The sequence below is a fragment of the Arachis hypogaea genome, chromosome 19, assembly GCF_003086295.3.
Source record: "Arachis hypogaea cultivar Tifrunner chromosome 19, arahy.Tifrunner.gnm2.J5K5, whole genome shotgun sequence".
NCBI lineage: Eukaryota > Viridiplantae > Streptophyta > Magnoliopsida > Fabales > Fabaceae > Arachis > Arachis hypogaea.
In genome coordinates, this window is record NC_092054.1 from 31,696,734 (window position 1) to 31,722,994 (window position 26,261).

At 37.5% G+C, this 26,261-nt stretch overlaps 1 non-coding gene across 1 annotated transcript; it reads right to left on the bottom strand.

Moving 5' to 3' along the window:
• Positions 1-1,841: 1,841 nt before the first annotated feature.
• Positions 1,842-1,949, bottom strand: LOC112780328 (small nucleolar RNA R71). The gene has a single exon (XR_003191172.1). It is a non-coding gene; the product is annotated as a small nucleolar RNA R71 (small nucleolar RNA).
• Positions 1,950-26,261: the final 24,312 nt, after the last annotated feature.

A 26,261-nucleotide genomic window follows, 5' to 3' on the forward strand; every position in this document is an offset into this window, starting at 1 on the left:
ACAAAAAAATCATAAAATCATAAAAATCATAAATATTTTTGTGTTTCTTGTTTGAGTCTTGAGTCATGTTATAAGTTTGGTGTCTATTGCATACTCATGCATTTTTCGAAAATTTTCATGCATTCATAGTGTTCTTCATGATCTTCAAGTTGTTCTTGGTAAGTCTTCTTATTTGATCTTTGCATTTGCATGTTTTGTGTCTTTTCTTGTTTTTCATATGCATTCTTGAATTCTTAGTGTCTAAGCATTAAAGAATTCTAAGTTTGGTGTCTTGCATGTTTTCTTTGCATTAAAAATTTTTTCAAAAATGTGTTCTTGATGTTCATCATGATCTTCATAGTGTTCTTGGTGTTCATCTTGACATTCATAGCATTCTTGCATGCATTCATTGTTTTGATCCATAACTTTCATGCATTGCATCATTTTTCTTGTTTTTCTCTCTCATCATAAAAATTCAAAAATAAAAAAAAAATCTTTCTCTTTTTCTCTCTTAAAATTTCGAAAATTAGATTTGACTTTTTCAAAAAAATTTTAAAATCTAGTTGTTTTTATGAGTCAAATCAAATTTTCAATTTTTAAAAATCCTATCTTTTTCAAAAATCAAATATTTTTCATTTTTCTTAGTTATTTTCGAAAATTCCAAAAATATTTTTCAAAAATCTTTTTCTTATTTTTATATCAAATTTTCGAAAATAACAATAACAATTAATGTTGTGATTCAAAAATTTCAAGTTTGTTACTTACTTGTTAAGAAAGATTCAAACTTTAAGTTCTAGAATCATATCTTGTGATTTCTTGTGAATCAAGTCATTAATTGTGATTTTAAAATTCAAATCTTTTTCAAAACTAATTTCAATCATATCTTTTCAAAAATATCTTCTTATCTTATCTTTTTCAAAAATTTGATTTTTAAAATATCTTTTCTAACTTCTTATCTTCTTATCTTTTCAAAAATTGATTTTCAAATTTGTTTCAACTAACTAACTAACTTTTTGTTTGTTTCTCATCTTTTTCAAAACCACCTAACTAACTCTCTCTCTCTATTTTCGAAAATATCTTCCCTTTTTTTCAAAAATTTCTTTTTAATTAACTAATTATTTTAATTTTTATTTGAATTTTTGAAAAACTACTAACCTTTTTCAAAAACTATTTTCGAAAATCACTAACCCTTTTTCAAAAATAATTTTCGAAAATTCACCTTCTCTCTCATCTCCTTCTATTTATTTATTCTTCTACTCACACAGGGACTTCTATACTGTGGTAAAAAGGATCCCTATTATTATTTTTTTGTCCCTCTTTTTCATATGAGCAGGAGCAAGGACAAGAACATTCTTGTTGAAGCAGATCCAGAACCTGAAAGGACTCTGAAGAGGAAACTGAGAGAAGCTAAATTACAACAATCCAGCAAGCACCTTTCAGAAATTTTCGAATAGGAAGAGGAGATGGCAGCCGAAAATAATAATAATAATGCAAGGAGGATGCTTGGTGACTTTACTGCACCTAATTCCAATTTACATGGAAGAAGCATCTCCATTCCTGCCATTGGAGCAAACAATTTTGAGCTGAAACCTCAATTAGTTTCTCTGATGCAGCAAAACTGCAAGTTTCATGGACTTCCATCTGAAGATCCTTTTCAGTTCTTAACTGAATTCTTACAGATTTGTGATACTTTTAAGACTAATGGAGTAAATCCTGAAGTCTACAGGCTCATGCTTTTCTCTTTTGCTGTAAGAGACAGAGCTAGAATATGGTTGGACTCTCAACCTAAAGACAGCCTGAACTCTTGGGATAAGCTGGTCACGGCTTTCTTAGCCAAGTTCTTTCCTCCTCAAAAGCTGAGCAAGCTTAGAGTGGATGTTCAAACCTTCAAACAAAAAGATGGTGAATCCCTCTATGAAGCTTGGGAAAGATACAAACAGTTGACCAAAAAGTGTCCTTCTAACATGCTTTCAGAATGGACCATCCTGGATATATTCTATGATGGTTTATCTGAGCTATCAAAGATGTCATTGGATACTTCTGCAGGTGGATTCATTCACTTAAAGAAAACGCCTGCAGAAGCTCAAGAACTCATTGACATGGTTGCTAATAACCAGTTCATGTACACTTCTGAGAGGAATCCTGTGAGTAATGGGACGCCTATGAAGAAGGGAGTTCTTGAAATTGATACTCTGAATGCCATATTGGCTCAGAATAAAATATTGACTCAGCAAGTCAATATGATTTCTCAGAGTCTGAATGGAATGCAAGCTGCATCCAACAGTACTCAAGAGGCACCTTCTAAAGAAGAGGCCTATGATCCTGAAAACCCTGCAATAGCAGAGGTGAATTACTTAGGTGAACCTTATGGAAACACCTATAGTCCATCATGGAAAAATCATCCAAATCTCTCATGGAAGGATCAAAGGCCTCAACAAGGCTTTAATAATGGTGGAAGAAACAGGTTTAGCAATAGCAAGCCTTTTCCACCATCCACTCAGCAACAGACAGAGAATTCTGAGCAGAATCCATCTAGCTTAGCAAACTTAGTCTATGATCTATCCAAGGCCACTGTAAGTTTCATGAATGAAACAAGGTCTTCCATTAGAAATTTGGAAGCACAAGTGGGCCAGCTGAGTAAAAGGATCACTGAAATCCCTCCTAGTACTCTCCCAAGCAATACAGAAGAGAATCCAAAAGGAGAGTGCAAGGCCAGTGACATAAGCACCATGGCCGAACCTGTAAGGGAAGGAGAGGACGTGAATCCCAAGGAGGAAGACCTCCTGGGACGTCCAGTGATCAATAAGGAGCTTCCCTCTGAGGAACCAAAGGACTCTGAGGCTCATCTAGAGACCATAGAGATTCCATTGAACCTCCTTATGCCATTCATGAGCTCTGATGAGTATTCCTCTTCTGAAGAGAATGAGGATGTTACTGAAGAACAAGGTGCCAAGTTCCTTGGTGCAATCATGAAGCTAAATGCCAAATTATTTGGTATTGAGACTTGGGAAGATGAACCTCCCTTGTTCACCAATGAACTAAGTGATCTGGATCAACTGACATTGCCTCAGAAGAGACAGGATCCTGGAAAGTTCATAATACCTTGTACCATAGGCACCATGATCTTTAAGGCTCTGTGTGACCTTGGTTCAGGGATAAACCTCATGCCCCTCTCTGTAATAGAGAAACTGGGAATCTATGGGGTGCAAGCTGCTAAAATCTCATTGGAGATGGCAGACAATTCAAGAAAACAGGCTTATGGACAAGTAGAGGACGTGTTAGTAAAGGTTGAAGGCCTTTACATCCCTGCTGATTTCATAGTCCTAGATACTGGAAAGGAAGAGGATGAATCCATCATCCTAGGAAGACCTTTCCTAGCCACAGCAAGAGCTGTGATTGATGTGGACAGAGGAGAATTGATCCTTCAATTAAATAAGGACAACCTTATGTTTACAACTTAAGGATCTCTCTCTGCATCCATGGAGAGGAAGCAGAAAAAGCTTCTCTCAAAGCAGAGTCAACCAAAGCCCCCACAGTCAGACTCTAAGTTTGGTGTTGGGGGAGTCTCAACAATGCTCTGAACATCTGTGAGGCTCCATGAGAGCCCACTGTCAAGCTATTGACATTAAAGAAGCGCTTGTTGGGAGGCAACCCAATTTCTATTTATCTAACTATATTTTTCTTAGTTATATGTCTTTATAGTTTCATGATCATGAGGAGTCACAAAATAAATATAAAAATTGAAAACAGAATCAAAATCAGCAGAAGAAAAATCACACCCGGGAGGAACATCTGCCTGGCGTTCAACGCCAGAACAGAGCATGGTTCTGGCGCTGAACGCCCAAAATGGGCAGTATCTGGGCGTTGAACGCCCAAAATGGGCATCATCTGGGCGCTGAACGCCAGAATTGCACCCTGGAGAGGAGCTGGCGCTGAACCCCCAGAACAAGCATGGTTCTGGCGTTCAACGCCAGAAATGGGCAACAAATGGGCGTTGAACGCCCAAAATGGGCACCAACCTGGCGCTGAACGCCCAGAGTTGTGTGCAAGGACATTTTACATGCCTAATTTGGTGCAAGGTTGTAAATCCTTGAACACTTCAGGATCTGTGGACCCCACAGGATCATCTCAGGATCTGTGGACCCCACAGGATCACCTCAGGATCTGTGGACCCCACAGAATCCCCACCTACCTCCACTCACTTCTTCTCACCCCTCACCACTCTCTTTCACAAAATCCCATAAACACTCTTCCCCAAAACCCTTCACCAATCACCTCAATCTCTTTTCCCCATCACCTCCTCACCACTCACATTCATCCACTCATCCCCATAAACCTACCTCATAAACTCCACCTACCTTCAAAATTCAAAATCAATTTCCCACCCAAACCCACCCTAAATGGCCGAAACTCCACCCCCTCCCATCCCTATATATAACCCTCCATTCTTCCTCATTTTCACACAACACAACCCTCTCTTCTCTTCTTGGCCGAAACACAACCCCTTCTCCCTCTCCTCCAATTCTTCTCCTTCTTCTTCTATTCTTTCTTCTCTTGCTCGAGGGCGAGCAAAATTCTAATTTTGGTGTGGTAAAAGCATAAGCTTTTTGTTTTTCCATTACCATTAATGGCACCTAAGACCGGAGAATCCTCTAGAAAAGGAAAAGGGAAGACAAAAGCTTCCACCTCCGAGTCATGGGAGATGGAAAGGTTCATCTCCAAAGCCCATCAAGACCACTTCTATGATGTTGTGGCCAAGAAGAAGGTGATCCCCGAGGTCCCTTTCAAACTCAAAAGAAATGAGTATCCGGAGATCCGACATGAAATTCAAAGAAGAGGTTGGGAAGTTCTAACAAATCCCATCCAACAAGTCGGCATCCTAATGGTTCAAGAGTTCTATGCCAATGCATGGATCACCAAGAACCATGATCAAAGTAAGAACCCGGATCCAAAGAACTATGTTACAATGGTTCGGGGGAAATACTTAGATTTTAGTTCGGAAAATGTGAGGTTGGCGTTCAACTTGCCAAACATGGAAGAGAACGCACGCCCCTACACAAGGAGAGTCAACTTTGATCAAAGGTTGGACCAAGTCCTCATGGACATATGTGTAGAAGGAGCTCAATGGAAAATTGACTCAAAAGGCAAACCGGTTCAACTAAGAAGACTGGACCTTAAGCCTGTAGCTAGAGGATGGTTGGAGTTCATTCAATGCTCAATCATTCCCACTAGCAACCGGTCTGAAGTTACTATAGACCGGGCCATCATGATCCATAGCATCATGATTGGAGAAGAGGTGGAAGTTCATGAGATTATACCTCAAGAACTCTACAAGGTGGCTGACAAGTCCTCCACTATGGCAAGGTTAGCCTTTCCTCACCTTATTTGCCACCTATGCAATTCGGCTGGGGTTGACATAGAGGGAGATATCCTCATTAAAGAGGACAAGCCCATCACTATGAAAAAGATGGAGCAAGCAAGAGAGCCCATTCATGGAGCTCAAGAGGTGTATGAAGCTCATCACCATGAGATCCCGGAGATGCCTCAAATGCATTTTCCTCCACAAAACTATTGGGAGCAAATCAACACCTCCCTAGGAGAATTGAGTTCCAATATGGGACAACTAAGGGTGGAACATCAAGAGCACTCCATCATCCTTCATGAAATAAGAGAAGATCAAAAAGCAATGAGGGAGGAGCAACAAAGACAAGGAAGATACATAGAAGAGCTCAAGGACATCATTGGTTCCTCAAGAAGGAAACGCCACCATCACTAAGGTGGATTCATTCCTTGTCCTTATTTCTTCTGTTTTTCGTTTTCTATGCTATGTGCTTATCTATGTTTGTGTCTTCATTACATGACCATTAGTAGTTAGTAACTATGTCTTAAAGTTATGAATGTCATATGAATCCATCACCTCTCTTAAATGAAAAATGTTTTAATTCAAAAGAACAAGAAGTACATGAGTTTCGAATTTATCCTTGAACTTAGCTTAATTATATTGATGTGGTGACAATGCTTCTTGTTTTCTGAATGTATGCTTGAACAGCGCATATGTCTTTTGAAGTTGTTGTTTAAGAATGTTAAATATGTTGGCTCTTGAAAGAATGATGACTAGGAGACATGTTATTTGATAATCTGAAAAATCATAAAAATGATTCTTGAAGCAAGAAAAAGCAGCAAAGAACAAAGCTTGCAGAAAAAAAATAATAATAAAATAGGCGAAAAAAAAATAGAAAGAAAAAGAAAAAGCAAGCGGAAAAAGCCAAAAGCTCTTAAAACCAAGAGGCAAGAGCAAAAAGCCAATAACCCTTAAAACCAAAAGACAAGGGCAAATAAAAAGGATCCCAAGGCTTTGAGCATCAGTGGATAGGAGGGCCTAAAGGAATAAAATCCTGGTCTAAGCGGCTAAACCAAGCTGTCCCTAACCATGTGCTTGTGGCGTGTAGGTGTCAAGTGAAAACTTGAGACTGAGCGGTTAAAGTCAAGGTCCAAAGCAAAAAAAGAGTGTGCTTAAGAACCCTGGACACCTCTAATTGGGGACTTTAGCAAAGCTGAGTCACAATCTGAAAAGGTTCACCCAATTATGTGTCTATGGCATTTATGTATCCGGTGGTAATACTGGAAAACAAAGTGCTTAGGGCCACGGCCAAGACTCATAAAATAGCTGTGTTCAAGAATCATCATACTGAACTAGGAGAATCAATAACACTATCTGAACTCTGAGTTTCTATAGATGCCAATCATTCTGAATCTCAATGGATAAAGTGAGATGCCAAAACTATTCAAGAGGCAAAAAGCTATAAGTCCCGCTCATATGATTGAAGCTATGTTTCATTGATAGTTTGGAATTTATAGTATATTCTCTTCTTTTTATCCTATTTGATTTTCAGTTGCTTGGGGACAAGCAACAATTTAAGTTTGGTGTTGTGATGAGCGGATAATTTATACGCTTTTTGACATTGTTTTTAGTATATTTTTAGTAGGATCTAGTTACTTTTAGGGATGTTTTCATTAGTTTTTATGTTAAATCCACATTTCTGGACTTTACTATGAGTTTGTATGTTTTTCTGTAATTTCAGGTATTTTCTGGCTGAAATTGAGGGACTTGAGCAAAAATTAGATTCAGAGGTTGAAGAAGGACTGCTGATACTGTTGGATTCTGACCTCCCTGCACTCAAAATGGATTTTCTAGAGCTACAGAACTCAAAATGGCGCGCTTCCAATTGCGTTGGAAAGTAGACATCCAGGGCTTTCCAGCCATATATAATAGTCCATACTTTACCTAAGTTTAGACGACGCAAACTGGCGTTCAACGCCAGCTCTCTGCCCAATTCTGGCGTCCAGCGCCAGAAACAAGTTACAAAGTGGAGTTCAACGCCCAAACTGGCACAAAAGCTGGCATTCAACTCCAAGAATGACCTCTCCACGTGTAGACTTCAAGCTTAGCCCAAGCACACACCAAGTGGGCCCCAGAAGTGGATTTATGCATCAATTACTTACTTCTGTAAACCCTAGTAGCTAGTTTATTATAAATAGAACTTTTTATCATTGTATTCGCAGTCTTGGTTACTCCGGTTCCCCTCTGGGGCCGAGACCGATGAACTCCATTATCACTTATGTATTTTCAACGGTAGAGTTTCTACACTCCATAGATTAAGGTGTGGAGCTCTGCTGTTCCTCAAAGATTAATGCAAAGTACTACTGTTTTCTATTCAATTCATCTTATTTCGCTTCTAAGATATTCATTTGCACTTCAACCTGAATGTGATGAACGTGACAATCATCATCATTCCCTATGAACTCATGCCTGACAACCACTTCCGTTCTACATTAGATTGAATGAGTATCTCTTAGATCTCTTAATCGAAATCTTCGTGGTGTAAGCTAGAATGATGGCAGCATTCAAGAGAATCCAGAAGGTCTAAACCTTGTCTGTGGTATTCCGAGTAGGATTCAATGATTGAATGACTGTGACGAGCTTCAAACTCGCGATTGCTGGGCGTAGTGACAGACGCAAAAGGATAGTAAATCCTATTCCAGCATGATCGAGAACCGACAGATGAATAGCCGTGCCGTGACAGGGTGCGTTGACCACTTTCACTGAGAGGATAGGATGTGAACATTGACAAGGGTGATGCCTCCAGACGATTAGCCGTGCCGTGACAGGGCATTTGGATCATTTTCCCGAGAGAAGACCGAAAGTAGCCATTGACAATGGTGACGCATTACATAAAGCCAGCCATGGAAAGGAGTAAGACTGATTGGATGAAGACAGCAGGAAAGCAGAGGTTCAGAGGAACGAAAGCATCTCTATGCGCTTATCTGAAATTCTCACCAATGATTTACATAAGTATTTCTATCCCTATTTCATTTATTAATTTCGAAAACTCCATAACCATTTGATATCCGCCTGACTGAGATTTATAAGGTGACCATAGCTTGCTTCATACCGACAATCCCCGTGGGATTCGACCCTTACTCACGTAAGGTATTACTTGGACGACCCAATGCACTTGCTGGTTAGTTGTGCGAAGTTGTGAACCATGGTATTGGCATCATGTTTTTGGCGCCATTACCAGGGAAAGAAAGAGCGATGAATTTTACATAATCAAAGTGTAATCACAATTTCTGCGCACCATTGATGCTTGCCCCAAGATCGCACAGAGCTGTCTTGGTGCAATTACCTTCTAATATGCATGGTATCAGAAAACTCCCAGGATCTTTAAGCTTTTCAGGAAAGCTTTTTAGAATGACTGAACTGCATTCTTCAGTGAGGAGAACTCTTTCTGTTTCTCTCCAATCCTTTTTATGACTCAAGATCTCTTTCATGAACTTGGCATAAGAAGGTATTTGCTCAAGTGCCTCTGCAAATGGAATCTTTATTTCAAGAGTCCTGAGATAATCTGCAAAGCGAGCAAATTGCTTATCCTGTTCCTCTTTCCAGAGTTTTTGAGGATAAGGTATCTTGGCTTTATATTCCTCAACTTTAGTTGCTGTAGGTTTATTGCCTACAGAAGTGGTTGAAGAAGCCTTTTTAGAGGGGTTGTCATCAGCACTTGTGTGTGTCTGATCCCTCACTGGCAGTTGAGTGCCAGAGTTAGAAGCTGGAGTGATGTGAGACGCCAACTCCTTGTATGTTCCTGGCGTCTGAACGCCAGAATTGTGCCCATTTTGGGCGTTCAGCGCCAGATCTTGCCCATTTTGGGCATTCAACGCCAGATCCTTGCTTGTTTCTGGCGTTGAACGCCAGTCCTTGCTTGTTACTGGCGTTGAACGCTAGTCTTGGGCATGATCTGGGCGTTCAGTGCCAGCCTTCCACCAGATTACTGGCGTTTTAACGCCAGAATTACTTTTCTCTGGGCTCTTACTGTCCTCAGGTGAATTTTGGGTGGTTTGCTCATTCCTTAGCTCTTTGCTGCCTTGAGGTGGGGTATTTAATGTTTTCCCACTTCTTAATTGAACTGCTTGGCATTCTTCTGTTATTTGTCTTGACAGCTGCTGCTTTGTTTGCTTCAATTGTTCTTCCATATTTATATTAGCCATCCTTGTCTCTTGTAGTTTATCCTTGAATTCGGCTAACTGCTTTGTTAGAAAGTCCAATTGCTGATTGAATTCAGCAGCTTGTTTTACAGGGCTGAGTTCAGCATCTACTGTTTTAACCTCTTCTTTCATGGAAGGGTCACTGCTTAGGTACAGATGCCGATTCCTGGCAACTGTATCAATGAGCTCTTGAGCTTCTTCATTTGTCTTTCTCATGTGGATAGATCCACCATTTGAGTAATCTAGAGACATCTGAGCTCCTTCTGCAAGCCCATAATAGAAGATGTCTAACTGAACCTACTCTGAAAACATTTCAGAGGGGCATTTTTGTAGCATCTCTCTGTATCTCTCCCAGGCATCATAAAGAGATTCATTATCTCCTTGTTTAAAGCCTTGGATGTCCAGCCTTAGTTGTGTCATCCGTTTTGGGGAAAAGTATTGATTCAGGAATTTTTCTGTCAGCTATTTCCATGTCCTTATGCTGGCCTTAGGTTGGTTATTTAACCACCTCTTAGCTTGATCTTTTACAGCAAACGGAAACAGTAATAGTCTGTAGACGTCCTGATCTATTTTCTTATCATGTACTGTGTCAGCAATTTGTAAAAATTGTGCCAGAAACTCTGTAGGTTCTTCCTGTGGAAGACCGGAATACTGGCAGCTTTGCTGCACCATGATAATGAGTTGAGGATTCAACTCAAAGCTACTGATTCCAATGGAGGGTATGCAGATACTACTCCCATATGAAGCAGTAGAGGGGTTAGCATATGACCCCAGAGTCCTTCTGGACTGTTCATTTCCACTTAGATCCATAATGGAGAAAGGGAGATGATGTCAAATAAAAAAAATTATTTTTATTTATTTATTTATTTATTTATTTATTTATTTATTTATTTCGAGAATGAAATAAATTAAAATAAAATAAACAAAAATGGTTGAATATTTTCGAAAAAATGAGGAGAGAGAAAGTGGTTAGGAAGTTTTGAAAAGGATATGATGATTTTTTTTTTTTGAAAAAGGTTTTAAATTTCGAACAAAAAAATCTAAGTTTTAAAGGTAAATTTCGAAAATTTGCTTTAAAATAGAGAGAAAAGATATTTTTGAATTTAAAGAGGAGAGAGAAAAACAATAAGATAGCACAAGATTTAAAATTTTTAGATCTAATGCTCCTTGTTTTTTTTTTTTTTGAAAATTTTAGAGGGAAAACACCAAGGAACACCAAACTTAAAAATTTTAAGATCAAGACACAAGAAAAACTCAAGAATACTTTGAAGACTCACAAGAACACAAGAACATGAAGAAAGAACACCAAACGTAAAATTTTTTAGAAAACCATACTAAAATTTTCGAAAATCAAAGGGAAATCAATAAGAAAACACCAAACTTAAAGTTTGGCACAAAATTTAATAGAGAAATTATTATTTTTAAAAAAAAATTTTAAAAAAAAGTATACCAAACTGCCACGGACTTAGACCAAGGCTCTAGCCAATTGGACAGTAAATGTAACACTTGTTTTGAAGAAGGATATTTTTAACCAAGAACAATAATAAGAGACTCTAAACCAAAAAAGAAAAATTTTCCTAATCTAAGAAACAAAATAAACCGTCAGTTGTTCAAACACGAACAATCCCCGGCAACAGCGCCAAAAACTTGGTGCACGAATTATGAATAACACGTTTCACAACTCGTACCACTAACTAGCAAGTGCACTGGGTCGTCCAAGTAATACCTTACGTGAGTAAGGGTCGATCCCACGGAGATTGTTGGTTTGAAGCAAGCTATGGTTATCTTGCAATTCTCAGTCAGGATATTAATTGGTGGTTATCAATTGATTTGCAAATGAACAAGGGAGCATAAATTAAAAGTTACTTGTTATGCAGTAATGGAGTATATGTTGGAGTTTTGGAGATGCTTTGTCTTCTAAAATTCTGCTTTCCTCTGTTTCTGATTCATGCATGCACGTCCTCCTATGGCAAGCTGTATGTTGGTGGATCACCGTTGTCAATGGCTACCATCCATCCTTCCAGTGAAAAGGGTCCAAGTGCGCTGTCACCGCATGGCTAATCATCTGCAGGTTCTCAATCATACCGGAATAGGATTTACTATCCTTTTGCGTCTGTCACTACACCCAGCACTCGTGAGTTTGAAGTTCGTCACAGCCATTCAATCCCAGAATCCTACTCGGAATACCACAGACAAGGTTTAGACTTTCCGGATTCTCATGAATGCTACCATCAATCTAGCTTATACCACGGAGATTCTGATTAAGGAATCTAAGAGATATTCATTCAATCTGATGTAGAACGGAGGTGATTGTCAGACACACGTTCATGGAGTGAGGAAGGTGATGAGTGTCATGGATCATCACCTTCTCCATAATGAGGCGCGAATGGATATCTTAGATAGGAACACGCATGTTTGAATGGAAAACAGAAATACTTGCATTAAGTCATCGAGACACAGCAGAGCTCCTCACCCCCAACAATGGAGTTTAGAGACTCATGCCATCAAAAGTTACAAAGTTCAGATCTAAAATGTCATGAGATACAAAATAAGTCTCTAAAAATTGTTTAAATACTCAACTAGTAACCTAGGTTTACAGAAAATGAGTAAACTATGATAGATAGTGCAGAAATCCAATTCTGGGGCCCACTTAGTGTGTGCTGGGGCTGAGACTAAAACTTTCACGTGCCTAGGGCTGTTTTGGGCGTTCAACGCCAGCTTTGGATCCTTTTCTGGCGTTAAACTCCAACTTGCAACTTGTTTCTGGCGCTGGACGCCAGAATTGGGCAGAGAACTGGCGTTGAACGCCAGTTTACGTCATCTATCCTTGAGCAAAGTATGGAGTATTATATATTGCTGGAAAGCGCTGGATGTCTACTTTCCAACGCAATTGGAAGCACGCCATTTGGAGTCTTGTAGCTCCATAAAATCCATTTTGAGTGTAGGGAGGTCAGAATCCAACAGCATCAGCAGTCCTTTTTCAGCCTGAATCAGATTTTTGCTCAGCTCCCTCAATTTCAGTCAGAAAATACCTGAAATTATAGAAAAACACACAAAATCATAGTAAAGTCCAGAAATATGAATTTTTCCTAGAGACTAATGAAAATAAACTAAAAACCAACTAAAACATACTAAAATCTATATGAAATTAACCCCAAAAAGCGTATAAAATATCCGCTCATCAACAATAACCTTAGAACCAGTTAAATAGGACCTAAACTTATCAATAGCATACACAATAGCTAATAATTCTTTTTCTGTAGTTGTGTAATTCTTCTTAGCATCATTTAACACACGACTAGCATAGTAAATGACATGTATAAGCTTGCCATGCCTTTATCCTAAAATATCTCCTATAGAAAAATCACTAGCATCACACATTAATTCAAATGGCAAATCCCAATCAGGGGGAGCTACGATGGGAGCAAAGGTAAGGTTTGCCTTTAGAGTTTGAAAAGCATGCAGACATTCAGTGTCAAATACAAAAGGAACATTAGCAACTAAGAGGTTGCTCAATGGTTTAGCAATTTTAGAAAAATCCTTTATAAATCTTCTGTAAAATCCTACATGACCCAAGAAACTTCTGACTGCTTTAACATTAGTTGGCGGTGGTAATTTTTCAATCACCTCCACCTTGGCTCTATCAACTTCAATCACCTTGCTTGAAATCCGGTGTCCAAGAACAATACCTTCTGTAACCATAAAATGACATTTTTCCCAATTTAAAACAAGGTTTGATTCTTGACACCGTTTCAAGACCAGAGATAAATGCTTAAGGCAGGATTCAAAAAAATTACCAAAAACAGAAAAATCATCCATAAACACCTCAATAAACTTTTCAACCATATCAGATAAAATTGAAAGCATACACCTCTAAAAAGTTGCTGGAAAATTACAGAGTCCAAATGGCATTCTCCTGTAAGCAAATACTCCAAAACGACATGTGAATGCCGTCTTCTCTTGATCTTGAGGGTCCACTGCAATTTGGTTATATCCAGAATATCCATCTAGAAAACAATAAAAAGCATGACCAGCTAACCTCTCAAGCATCTGATCAATGAAAGGCAGAGGAAAGTGATCCTTCCTTGTAGCAATGTTGAGCCTCCTGTAATCTATGCACATTCTCCATCCTATGACGGTCCTTGTAGGAATTAGCTCATTCTTTTCATTCTTGATCACTGTTATCCCTCCTATCTTGGGAACTACCGGCACAGGACTTACCCAAGGGCTATCAGAAATAGGGTATATAATGTCGGCTTCCCATAGTTTTGTTACCTCTTTTTGGACCACCTCTTTCATAGTTGGATTGCGTCTCCTTTGTGGTTGCACAACCGGTTTAGCATCATCTTCAAGAAGGATCTTGTGCATACACTTGGTTGGACTAATCCTCTTTAAATCACCAATGGTCCACCCAAGAGCTATTTTATGGCTCTTGAGCACTATAATTAGTACCTCTTTCTGGTGCACGAAATTGTGATTCACACTTTTCACAACTCCGCACAACTAACCAGCAAGTGCACTGGGTCGTCCAAGTAATACCTTACGTGAGTAAGGGTCGATCCCACGGAGATTGTCGGCTTGAAGCAAGCTATGGTCATCCTGTAAATCTTAGTCAGGCGGATTCAAATGGTTATGAGGTTTTGATAATTAAAAGATAAATAAAACATAAAATAAAATAAAGTTACTTATGTAATTCATTGGTGGGAATTTTAGATAAGCGTTTGGAGATGCTTTGTTGTCTCTGAACCTCAGCTTTCCTACTGCCTTCTTCCAATCATGCGTGCTCCCTTCCATGGCAAGCTGTATGATCCTCTCGGATGAAAAATACCAGGTACCATCTCTGTACGGCTAATCAACTGTCGGATTTCTCATCTCGGATGAAAAATACCATGTACAGCTACCGCACGGCTAATCATTTGTCGGTTTCCGCTAGCGTCGGAATAGGATCTCTCTATCCTTTTGCACACTGTCACTGCGCCCAACATTCGTAGGTTTGAAGCTCATCACAGTCATCCCTTCCCAGATCCTACTCGAAATACCACAGGCAAGGTTTAGACTTTTCGGATCTCAGGAATGCTGCCAATGGTTCTAGCCTATACCACGAAGGTTCTAATCTTAGATTCAGATGCTCTGCTGTCAGGAGAGACGATGCGAATCGCGGATTAGAAACCCAAGAGAATATACTCCGGCTATCGTCCAATGACTACGTTGAACATCATGTAGAACGCTTGTGGTTGTCAGGCACGCGGATCTTAGCTAAGCGAGTAATGAAGATAGTGGGTGATTGTCACGGGTCACCCCTTCATTCTGACGTAACTGAATTAAGTACAAGAGTATATCTTGGAGAAGAAGTAAGTATGAATTGAAAGTGAAACAATAGTGCTTGGATTAATTCATGAAGAACAGCAGATCTCCACACCTTAATCTATGAGGTGTAGAAACTCCACCTTAGAAAATACATTAGTGAAAAAAGGTCTAGGCATGGCTGAATGGCCAGCCTCCCAAAGAGGTTCCAAATGTTCAAAGTCTTAGGGTTGACAAAGGATATGAATACAATAGTAAAAAGTGCTATTTATACTAAACTAGTTACTAGGGATTACAGAAAATAAGTAACTAAGTACAGATAGTGCAGAAATTTACTTCCGGGGCCCACTTGGTGTGTGCTTGGGCTGAGCATTGAAACTTTCATGTGCATAGGCCATTCTTGGAGTTAAACACCAGCTTGAGTGCCAGTTTGGGCGTTTAACTCCAGTTTTGGTGCCAGTTCTGGCGTTTTACGCCAGAAGGTTTTTGGCTGGCATTTAGCGCCAGTTTGGGCCATCAAATCTTGAGCAAAGTGTGAACTATTATATATTTCTGGAAAGCCCAAGATGTCTAATTTCCAACTCAATTTAGAGCGCACTAATTGGGCTTCTGTAGCTCCAGAAAATTCACTTCGAGTGCAGGAGGGTCAGAATCCAACAACATCTGTAGTAAAGTCCTCAATTATAGAAAATTCACTTCTGAATCAGATTTTTGCTCAGGTTCCTCAATTTCAGCCAGAAAATACCTGAAATTATAGAAAAATACACAAACTCATAGTAAAGTCCAGAAATGTGATTTTTGCATAAAAACTAATAAAAATATAATAAAAAGTAACTAAAATATACTAAAAACTATATAAAAACAATGCCAAAAAGGGTATAAATTATCCGCTCATCACAACACCAAACTTAAATTGTTGCTTGTCCCCAAGCAACTAAAAAGAAAATAGGATAAAAATAAGAGAATATACAATAAATTCCAAAAATATCAAGGAAAATTATTTTCAATTAGATGAGCGGGACTAGTAAGTTTTTACTTCTGAACAGTTTTGGCATCTCACTTTATCCTTTGAAGTTCATAATGATTGGCATCCATAGGAACTCAGAATTCAGATAGTGTTATTGATTCTCCTAGTTCAGTATGTTGATTCTTGAACACAGCTACTTTATGAGTCTTGGCCGTGACCCTAAGCATTTTGTTTTTCAGTATTACCACCGGATACATAAATGCCACAGACACATAACTGGGTGAACCTTTTCAGATTGTGACTCAGCTTTGTTAGAGTCCCCAGTTAGAGGTGCCCAGAGCTCTTAAGCACACTCTTTTTGCTTTGGACCACGACTTTAACCGCTCAGTCTCAAGCTTTTCACTTGACACCTTCACGCCACAAGCACATGGTTAGGGACAGCTTGATTTAGCCGCTTAGGCCAGGATTCTATTCCTTTGGGCCCTCCTATCCATTAATGCTCAAAGCCTTGGATCCTCTTTACCCTTGCCTTTTGGTTTAAAGGGTTATTGGCTTTTTCTACTTGCTTTTTCTTTTTCTTTATTTTTCTTCTCTTTTTTTCTTTATTTTTTTTGCCTTTTTTTTTCCGCAAGCTTTGTGTTTTTCACTGCTTTTTCTTGCTTCAAGAATCAATTTTATGATTTTTCATATTATCAATAACATTTCTCTTTTTTCATTATTCTTTCAAGAGCCAACAATTTTAACATTCATAAACAACAAATTTAAAAATATGCACTGGTCAAGCATTCATTCAGAAAACAAAAAGTATTACCACCACATCAAAATAATTAAGCTAACTTCAAGATGATTTTCGAAATTATGCACTTCTTGTTCTTTTGCAAATAAAAATATTTTTTATTTAAGAAAGGTGAGGGATTCATGGAATCATTCATAGCTTTAAGACATAGACACTAAATACTAATGATCATGTAATGAAGACACAAACATAAACAAAACATAAAGCATAAAAAAACGAAAAACAGAAAAATAAGAACAAGAAAATTAAAGAACGGGTCCACCTTAGTGACGGCGGCTAGTTCTTCCTCTTGAAGATCCTATTGGAGTGCTTGAGCTCCTCTATGTCTCTTCCTTGCCTTTGTTGCTCCTCTCTCATGGCCTTTTGGTCCTCTCTAGAGTGTTGTGCTTTAGCTTTTCTTATCTTTCTCTTCAGAGTCCTTTCATGTTTAGGATCGGCTTTAACAAGAATGTCTTTATCCTTATTCCTGCTCATATGAAAAAGAAGAGAACAGAAAAGAAAAGGAATCTACTATGTCACAGTATAGAGATTCCTTTATGTGAGTAGAAGAAGAGAATAATAGAAGAATGAGGTAGAGAGAGAATAAGAAGAATTCAAACACAAAGAGAGGAAGAGGGTTCGAATAATGAGTAGAAGAGAAGTGTTAGTAGATAACTAAAATAAAATAGAAAGAGATGAGAGAGGGAGTATTCGAATTTTAAGAAGAGGGAGAAGGAAAATATTTTTATTTTTATTTAATTAATTAAGTTAGAATTCGAAAATTTAAGAAAAGAAATAAAAGTAAATTGAAAACTAAATAAATTAATTAATTAAAAAGATTTTTTTGAAAAAATGTTAGTTAGTTTTCGAAATTAATGAGAGAAGTAGTTATCTGGTTTTGAAAAGATAAGAAATAGTAAACTTTTTAAAATCAAACAAAAAGTCTAGTTAATTGAAAAAAATTTAAAAATAAATTTTTAAAATATAAGAAGTTAGAAAAAGATTTTGAAATTAAATTTTGAAAAAGATATGATTGAAATTTATTTTGAAAAAGATTTGAAAGAGAAATTAAAAAGATTTGGGAAATAGTAAGTTTTTAAAATTAAAACAAACAAATCAAACAAGTAATTAGTTAAAAAATATTTGAAAATCAATTTTGAGAAGATAAGAAGTTTGAAGAAGATTTTGAAATTAGAGTTTTGAAAAAGATATGATTTGAAATTTATTTTGAAAAAGATTGAAAAGGAAATTAAAAGGATTTGATTTTTAAAATTAAAGTTGATGATTTGACTAACAAGAAACTAAAAGATATGATTCTAGAATTTAAAGGTTGAACCTTTCTTAACAGGAAAGTAACAAACTTGAAATTTTTGAATCAAAACATTAAATGTTAGCAATAATTTCGAAAATTATGAATTAAAAATAAGAAAAATATTTTGAAAACTAATTTTAAAATTTTCGAAAACATTAAAAGAAAAAATGAAAAAGATTTTGAAAAATTTTAAGAAAGAATTCAAAAATATTAAAAGAAAAATGAAAAAGGTTTGATTTTGAAAAAGATTTGGAAAGATAGAATTTTTAAATTGAAATTTTGACTTGACTAACAAGAAACAACTAAATTTTAAAATTGTTGACAAAGTCAACTCAAAATTTCGAAAATTTATGAGTAGAATAAGGGAAAGATATTATTTTTGATTTTTTTGAATTAATGAAGAAAGAGAAAAACAACAAAATGACACAAAACATGAAAATTTAAGATCAAAACAAATAATGCATGCAAGAACACTTTGAATGTCAAGATGAACACCAAGAACACTTTGAATGTCAAGATGAATACCAAGAACACTTTGAAGATCATGATGAACATCAAGAACATATTTTTGAAAAATTTTAAGAAAAGAAAGATATGCAAGACACTAAACTTAAAAATTTTTGACTTTTAAACACAATGAATTCGAAAATGCACAAAAAAAATAAGAAAAGACACAAAACAAGAAAATTTAAAGATCAAACAAGCAAAATCATCAAGAACAACTTGAAGATCAATGAAGAACACAATGCATATATTTTCAAAAATTAAAGAAAAATTAAAACATGCAATTGACACCAAACTTAAAATTTGACACTAGACTCAAACAAGAAACACAAAATTTTTTGGTTTTTATGATTTTATTAAATTTTGTTGTATTTTTTTCGAAATTAAAAATAAAAAGCTTAAACATAAAATAAAATTACCCAATCTAAGCAACAAGATGAACCGTCAGTTGTCCAAACTCGAACAATCCCCGGCAATGGCGCCAAAAACTTGGTGCACGAAATTGTGATTCACACTTTTAACAACTCCGCACAACTAACCAGCAAGTGCACTGGGTCGTCCAAGTAATACCTTACATAAGTAAGGGTCGATCCCATGGAGATTGTCGGCTTGAAGCAAGCTATGGTCATCCTGTAAATCTGAGTTAGGTGGATTCAAATGGTTATGAGGTTTTGATAATTGAAAGATAAATAAAATATAAAATAAAATAAAGTTACTTATGTAATTCATTAGTGGGAATTTCAGAGAAGCGTTTGGAGATGCTTTGTTGCTTCTGAACCTCTGATTTCCTACTGCCTTCTTCCAATCATGTGTGCTCCCTTCCATGGCAAGCTGTATGATCCTCTCGGATGAAAAATACCAGGTACGATCTCTGTACGGCTAATCAACTGTCAGATTTCTCGTCTCGGATGAAAATTACCATGTACAGCTACCGCACGGCTAATCATCTGTTGATTCCCACTAGCGTCGGAATAGGACCTCTCTATCCTTTTGCACACTGTCACTGCACCCAACATTCGCAGGTTTGAAGCTCGTCACAGTCATCCCTTCCCAGATCCTACTCGGAATACCACAGACAAGGTTTAGCCTTTTCGGATCTCAGGAATGCTGCCAATGGTTCTAGCCTATACCACGAAGGTTCTAATCTTAGATTCGGATGCTCTGTTGTCAGGAGAGACGATGCAAATCGTGGATTAGAAACCCAAGAGAATATACTCCGGCTGTCGTCCAATGACTACGTTGAACATCATGTAGACCGCTTGTTGTTGTCAGGCACGCGGATCTTAGCTAAGCGAATAATAAAGATAGTGGGTGATTGTCACGGGTCATCCCTTTATTCTGACTTAACTGAATTAAGTACAAGAGTATATCTTGGAGAAGAAGTAAGCGTGAATTGAAAGAGAAACAATAGTACTTGCATTAATTCATGAAGAACAGCAGAGCTCCACACCTTAATCTATGGGGTGTAGAAACTCCATCGTAGAAAATACATAAGTGAAAAGAGGTCTAGGCATGGCCGAATGGCCAGCCTCTCAAAGAGGTTCCAAATGTCCAAAGTCTTAGGGTTGACAAAGGATATGAATACAATAGTAAAAAGTGCTATTTATACTAAACTAGTTACTATGGATTACAGAAAATAGGCAACTAAGTACAGATAGTGCAGAAATCCACTTCCGGAACCCACTTGATGTGTGCTTGGGCTGAGCATTGAAGCTTTCGTGTGCATAGGCCATTCTTGGAGTTAAACGCCAGCTTGGGTGCCAGTTTGGGCGTTTAACTCCAGTTTTGGTGCCAGTTCTGGCGTTTTGCGCCAGAAAGTTTTTGGCTGGCTTTTGGCGCCAGTTTGGGCCTTCAAATCTTGGGTAAAGTATGAACTATTATATATTTCTGGAAAGCCCAAGATATCTACTTTCCAATGCAATTGAGAGCGCGCTAATTGGGTTTTCGTAGCTCCAAAAAATCCACTTCGCGTGCAGGAGGGTCAGAATCCAACAGCATCTGCAGTCCTTTCTCAGCCTCTGAGTCAAATTTTTGCTCAGGTCCCTCAATTTCAGCCAGAAAATATCTGAAATTATAGAAAAATACACAAACTCATACTAAAGTCTAGAAATGTGATTTTTGCATAAAAACTAATAAAAATATAATAAAAAGTAACTAAAAGATACTAAAAACTATATAAAAATAATGTCAAAAAGGGTATAAATTATCCGCTCATCACTTCCTCACAAGGTTTCAAGGAAGAGCTAATAATCACTGTATATGACTCATTTTCACCTAAGAACACATGTTTCAAAGAAGGAGGCAAAGGCTTTAGCTCAAGCTTGGGGACTTCTTCCTCCACCTTAGGCGTGTTCAGCATGTTCTTCTGGGATGGTGAATCATCAATCTCAAGTAATTCATACTCAGAGAAGATCCAGAATATCATCAAGTACCTCGGCTTCTAGTACCTCTTGAATAAGTGGCTCAACAACATCAACTCTCATACATCCTTCAGAATCATTAGGGTATTTGATGGCTTCAAATACATTAAAGACCACCTGTTCTTCATTGACCCTTAGGGTTAATTCACCCTTTTGCACATCAATCAGAGCTCTACCTGTAGCTAAAAAGGGTCTTCCCAGAATAATAGAGGACTTTTTATCCTCTTCCCTATCCAATATAACAAAATCAACAGGAAAAATAAATGGCCCCACTTTCACAAGTAAATCCTCAACAACCCCCACAGGAAATTTAATAGAGAGATCAGCAAGTTGAAGAGAAATACGAGTGGGTTTTACCTCCTCAATTTGGAGCTTTTTCATCACTGAAAGTCGCATGAGGTTGATGCTAGCTCCAAGGTCACACAAAGCTCTCTAAATAGTGACATCTCCAATGGTGCAAGGAATTACAAAGCTTCCTGGATCCTGCATCTTCGCAGGAAGGTTATGTTTAATAATAGCGTTGCATTCCTTAGTTAACACCACTGTCTCTTTTTTCCTTTCAATTCCTCTTGTTAGTCAACATTTCTTTCATGAATTTAGCATAGAGAGGAATTTGCTCAAGAGCCTCAGCAAAAGGAATGTTGATCTGAAGCTTCTTGAAGATTTCTAAAAGTCTAGAAAATTTCTTGTCTTTGGAAGCCTTCTGAAGTCTCTGAGGATATGGCATTTTAGGCTTGTACTCAGGAGCTTTTGGCAATGTAGGATGAGTGTCAAGAGAGACTGGGAATGGATTGTCTGCATGCCTAGGAGGGTCGTGCTCCACCTCTTCTTTCTTCTCCTCTGGAGCTTCTTTTTCAACTAGCTCCTTATTGACCTTAGTCTCAGAACCAGGTACTTTAGCACTTCTCAATTGAATGGCCTTGTAGTCTTCTCTTGGGTTCACTACTGTATCACCAGGAAATGTACTTGGAGGCCTCTCAGGTATTTGCTTGCTCAACTGGCCTACTTGCACCTCCAACTTTCTGAGGGAAGCTCTAGTTTCCTGCATAAAATTATTCAGTACTGCTTCCAAACCAGTGTTCTTCTGGGGCTGAGAATTTGTCTGCTGAGATGGTTGTTGTTGATGAGACTGAAACTGACGGTTATTATGATTATTCTACAGGAAACCACCCTGAGAATTATTGTTAAGATTCTGTGATCTCTAAGGTTTCTCTCTCCACCCAAAATTTGGGTGATTTCTCTACCCCTGATTATAGGTCTTAGATTATGGATCATTATTGGGGTTTCTAGGAGCATTCCTCATCTAATTGACATGTTCAGAAGAAGATTGAGCATAATCATAATTCTCATCTTTCATATAGCTACCAGTCATGTCAAAAGGGGCCTCTTGAGGTGCATTCTGAGTGTTGACAGCTGAAACCTGCATTCTGCTCAATTGTTGAGTAATCAAATTCATCTGTTGAGACAAAATTTTGTTCTGAGCAAGAAGAGCATCAAAAGCTTCTACTTCCAAAATGCCTTTCTTCTAAGGGGTCCCAGAGTTCATAGGATTCCTGTTAGATGAGTATAAATATTGGTTGTTAGCAACCAACTCAATAAGCTCAGTTGTCTCCTCTGGAGTCTTTTTCATGTGCAATGAACCACCTGTAGAATTATCTAAACACATTTTGGACATTTCACATAAGTCCTCATAAAAGATATCCAGCTGAGTCCATTTAGAAAATATGTTCGGAGAGCATTGCCTGGTCAGTAGCGTGAATCTCTCCCAGGTTTCATAAAGGGTCTCACCATCTTTCTGTCTGAAGGTCTAAACCTCTACCCTTAGCTTAGTCAGCTTTTGTGGTGGGAAAAATTTAGTCAGAAATCTAGTGACCACCTTATTCCAAGTATCCAGACTCTCCTTGGGTTGAGAATCTAACCATAGCTTTGCTCTATCCCTCACAACAAATAGGAAGAGCATGAGTTTGTATACCTCAGGATTCACTCTATTACTCTTCGCAGTATCACAAATCTACAGAAAATAAGAAATAAACTGATTTGGGTCTTCCTGAGGGAGTCCATGATACTGACAATTTTGTTGCACAAGAGTGACCAACTGAGGCTTCAGTTCAAAGTTGTTTTCAGCTATATGAGGCACCACAATACTTTTCCATAAAGATCTGCATTGGGGGCAGTGTATGAGCCAAGCACTCTTCTAGGTTGTTCATTCTCATTCAGATTTGCCATATTAGCATTCACAGCACGATTATGATCCATGGTGGACTCTGCAGCTTTCCTTTCAAGAGTTTCACTTAGATTTTCACTAGCTTTGTAAAGCCTAGCTTGTTGCAAACGCCGCCTCAAAGTCCTTTCAGGTTTAGGATCAAAGTCTGTAAGAGGTTCTTTGTCTTTATTCCTGCTCATAAACAGACAGAAGACAAGAAAATGGGATTCTCTACGTCAGAGTATAGAGAATTCCCAGTGAGGTAACCTGTGTAAAGAAATAAAATAAAACACTTACTAATTAAGGCTAAAAATGTTCAAAAATGATGACTAAAATTAAGCTAGGACTTTCGAAATTTAATAAGAAAATTAAACAGAAAAATTAAAATAAAATTAACTAGGTAACACCAAACTTAATTTCAGAAATTAAGGAAAATAATAGTACTAAATTTTGTGAAAATTATAAAGCAAAAATTAAAATAAATTAAACCAAAATTCCTAATCTAAGCAATCAAACAACTAATAGTTGTTAATCACAGTCAATTACCGGCAACAGTGCCAAAAACTTGGTGCGAAATTTATAACCCAAAAACTAATCGGCAAGTGCACCGGGTCGTACCAAGTAGTACCTCAAGTGAATGAGGGTCGATCCCACGAGGATTGATGGATTAAGCAACAATGGTTAAGTGATTTACTTGGTTAGACAAAAAGAAAAGAGTATTGAGAGTTAAAATGCATCAAACAGTAATTCGGAGAATTAGAAAATAAGCAGTAAATTGAGGTAAAATATATATGGAGAAAACAGTTAAGACTTCAAAGATATCTATCTTCTGGATTGACTTTTCTTACTAACTATTTTAATCATGCAAGATTCAATTCATGGCAAACTATATGTGACAAAACCCTAATTCCTTAGACCTTTTTAGTCTCCTCTAAACTTCATCAACCGCCAATTCCTTGGTCACTTAATTCCAATTAAAGAGTAAAGTTCAAATCTAGTTTATATGCCACAGAAAATCTAATTACCCAAATATAAGAGGATTATATGTCACGTATCCCGTTAAGTCCAGATAATTAGAAATTTAGAAGAAATTTCTTTCAAGCTATTTTTCAAGTAAAGAGCTTTTCCAAGTTATACAAGAACTCAATTAGAACAGGGGTCATAATTCCGTTCCACCCAAATTTATAAGATAAAGAACGAAAAAAATTCTTGAAATAGAAATTAGTACATGAATTAAAATAGAAAAGTAATAGTATCAATCTATACAACAGACAGAGCTCCTAACCTTAACAGTGGAGGTGATGAGGGAAAAACGATTCCACACAAACTCACCGGCAAGTGTACCGGGTCGCATCAAGTAGACAAGAGTGGGGTCGATCCCACAGGGATTGATGGATTGAGCAACTTTAGTTAGGTCATGAATTTAGTTAAGCGAATATTTGTTGATTTGAGTGAAACTTGGTTAACAGAAGTAAAATTGCAAGAAAATAAAAGTGCAGAAAGTAAATTGGGCAGAAAAGTAAAAGGCAGAAGAAGTAAATTGCAGAAACTTAAAGTGCAAGAAAGTAAAAGAGCTGAAACTTAAATTGCAAGAAATGTAAATAACTGAAACTTAAAGTGCAAGAAATTTAAATTTGCTGAATCTAAATTGACAAGAAACCTCAATTACATCAAGAATAAAGGGATTTGGGTACTGGGATTCAAAATTGAGCTAGAATCTGTAAATTTAAGTAAATCAGAGAACTATGAGATGAAGAGGTTCAGATCTAGATCTCAGTAGCAAAATAGAAATGGAAAATTTGCAAAGGAGTCAAAACGGAATGAGAACTTGGATCAGATCTAAAATCTTAAAGAGAAATCAACAATTTTCCTTCAAATAACAAAACAGAAAGAAACTCAAATCTCAATTGCTCACTTGACCAAAATAGAAAAGAAGAAATTATAGAAGAAGTTAAATGAAAATAGAACAGAAGATCCAGATCCAACTTCAAATTCTTAGAACAATAAACAAGAAAATTTAAAAGATGATTCTCAGATGAAGAAATTCAGTGGTGTTCTTCAATCTGAATCCAAAATCCCAAAGCCAGAAAATAGAATAGAAGGTGCCGAAGAAGAACAAACAGAAAGAAAGCTTAGATCTAATCCCAATTCCCAAATTCAAAAGAAAATTATCAGAGAGCCAAAAGTAAAAGTCAAAACAAAAAAAATGAAGTAAAAGTCCTTCTCAAATCAAAATTGCTCCTATTTATACACTTTCTATTTTAGTCATTAAGCACTTTGGAATGGGCCTTTGGGTTTGTGAAGAAATGGATCAAAAATGCCACTTGGTGGCATGGGTCAGGGTGCATTTTGTGAAGCTCCAGTGGAGCGTTAAGTTCACTTTGTGAACTCCACGTTCACTTTGCCTGCATGCTTCCTCACGTGCGCTTTTCTCACTACTAGCGTTCCCTTAGTGAACGCCAAGTTCACTTGTTGAACGTTGCACCATTTGGTGCGTGGGCTGGCCTTCACTAGCGTTGCATTAGTGAACTCCAAGTTCACTCATTGAGCGTTGCTTGGTGCGTGCCTTCCTTGCCTCCCATTTGTGAAAGTCACGAAAAAGGTGACTTATTGAGCGCCAAGTTCACTTTTTGAGCGCTACCCTTTTGCTTCCTTGGTGTGTGATGGAACAAGCTTTCTCCCCAAGGTTGAAAGGCACGAAAATGTTGGAAAAGTGAGCGCTACGTTGAGTATTTGAGCGCTGGCTCTAGTACGGATGGCCAAAAGCTTACCTCCCAGGCTGAACTTCACAAAAACGTTCACAAAGTGAACGCCACGTTTACTTTCAAAGTGAACGCTATCCCAAAAGCGTTGTTGAGTGTGGCGTTCACAAAGAGAACGTAACGCTTCCCTGATTGCTTCCCTTCCTTTCTCATTTCTTCACCTACAAGCAACCAAACAACCAATCAAAGTTTCACCAAAATCACAAGATCTTTGCATCATTGATAAAATTAATTAATTCTAGCATAAAACCTATAATTTTGTGTAAAATAAATGATGTTTGATTGATTCAACATAATCATGAAAATCCACTCTAATCACTTACTTATTGTGTAAGAAAGTGCATAAAACCTATTGAAACAAATGAAAAATGCTTGTAAAACTAGCATAAGATGACTTGTCATCACAACACCAAACTTAAATCTTGCTTGTCCCCAAGCAAGCACTAAACATGAGAAGAAATGAAATGAAATAGAGAAGAATATATCCTTATT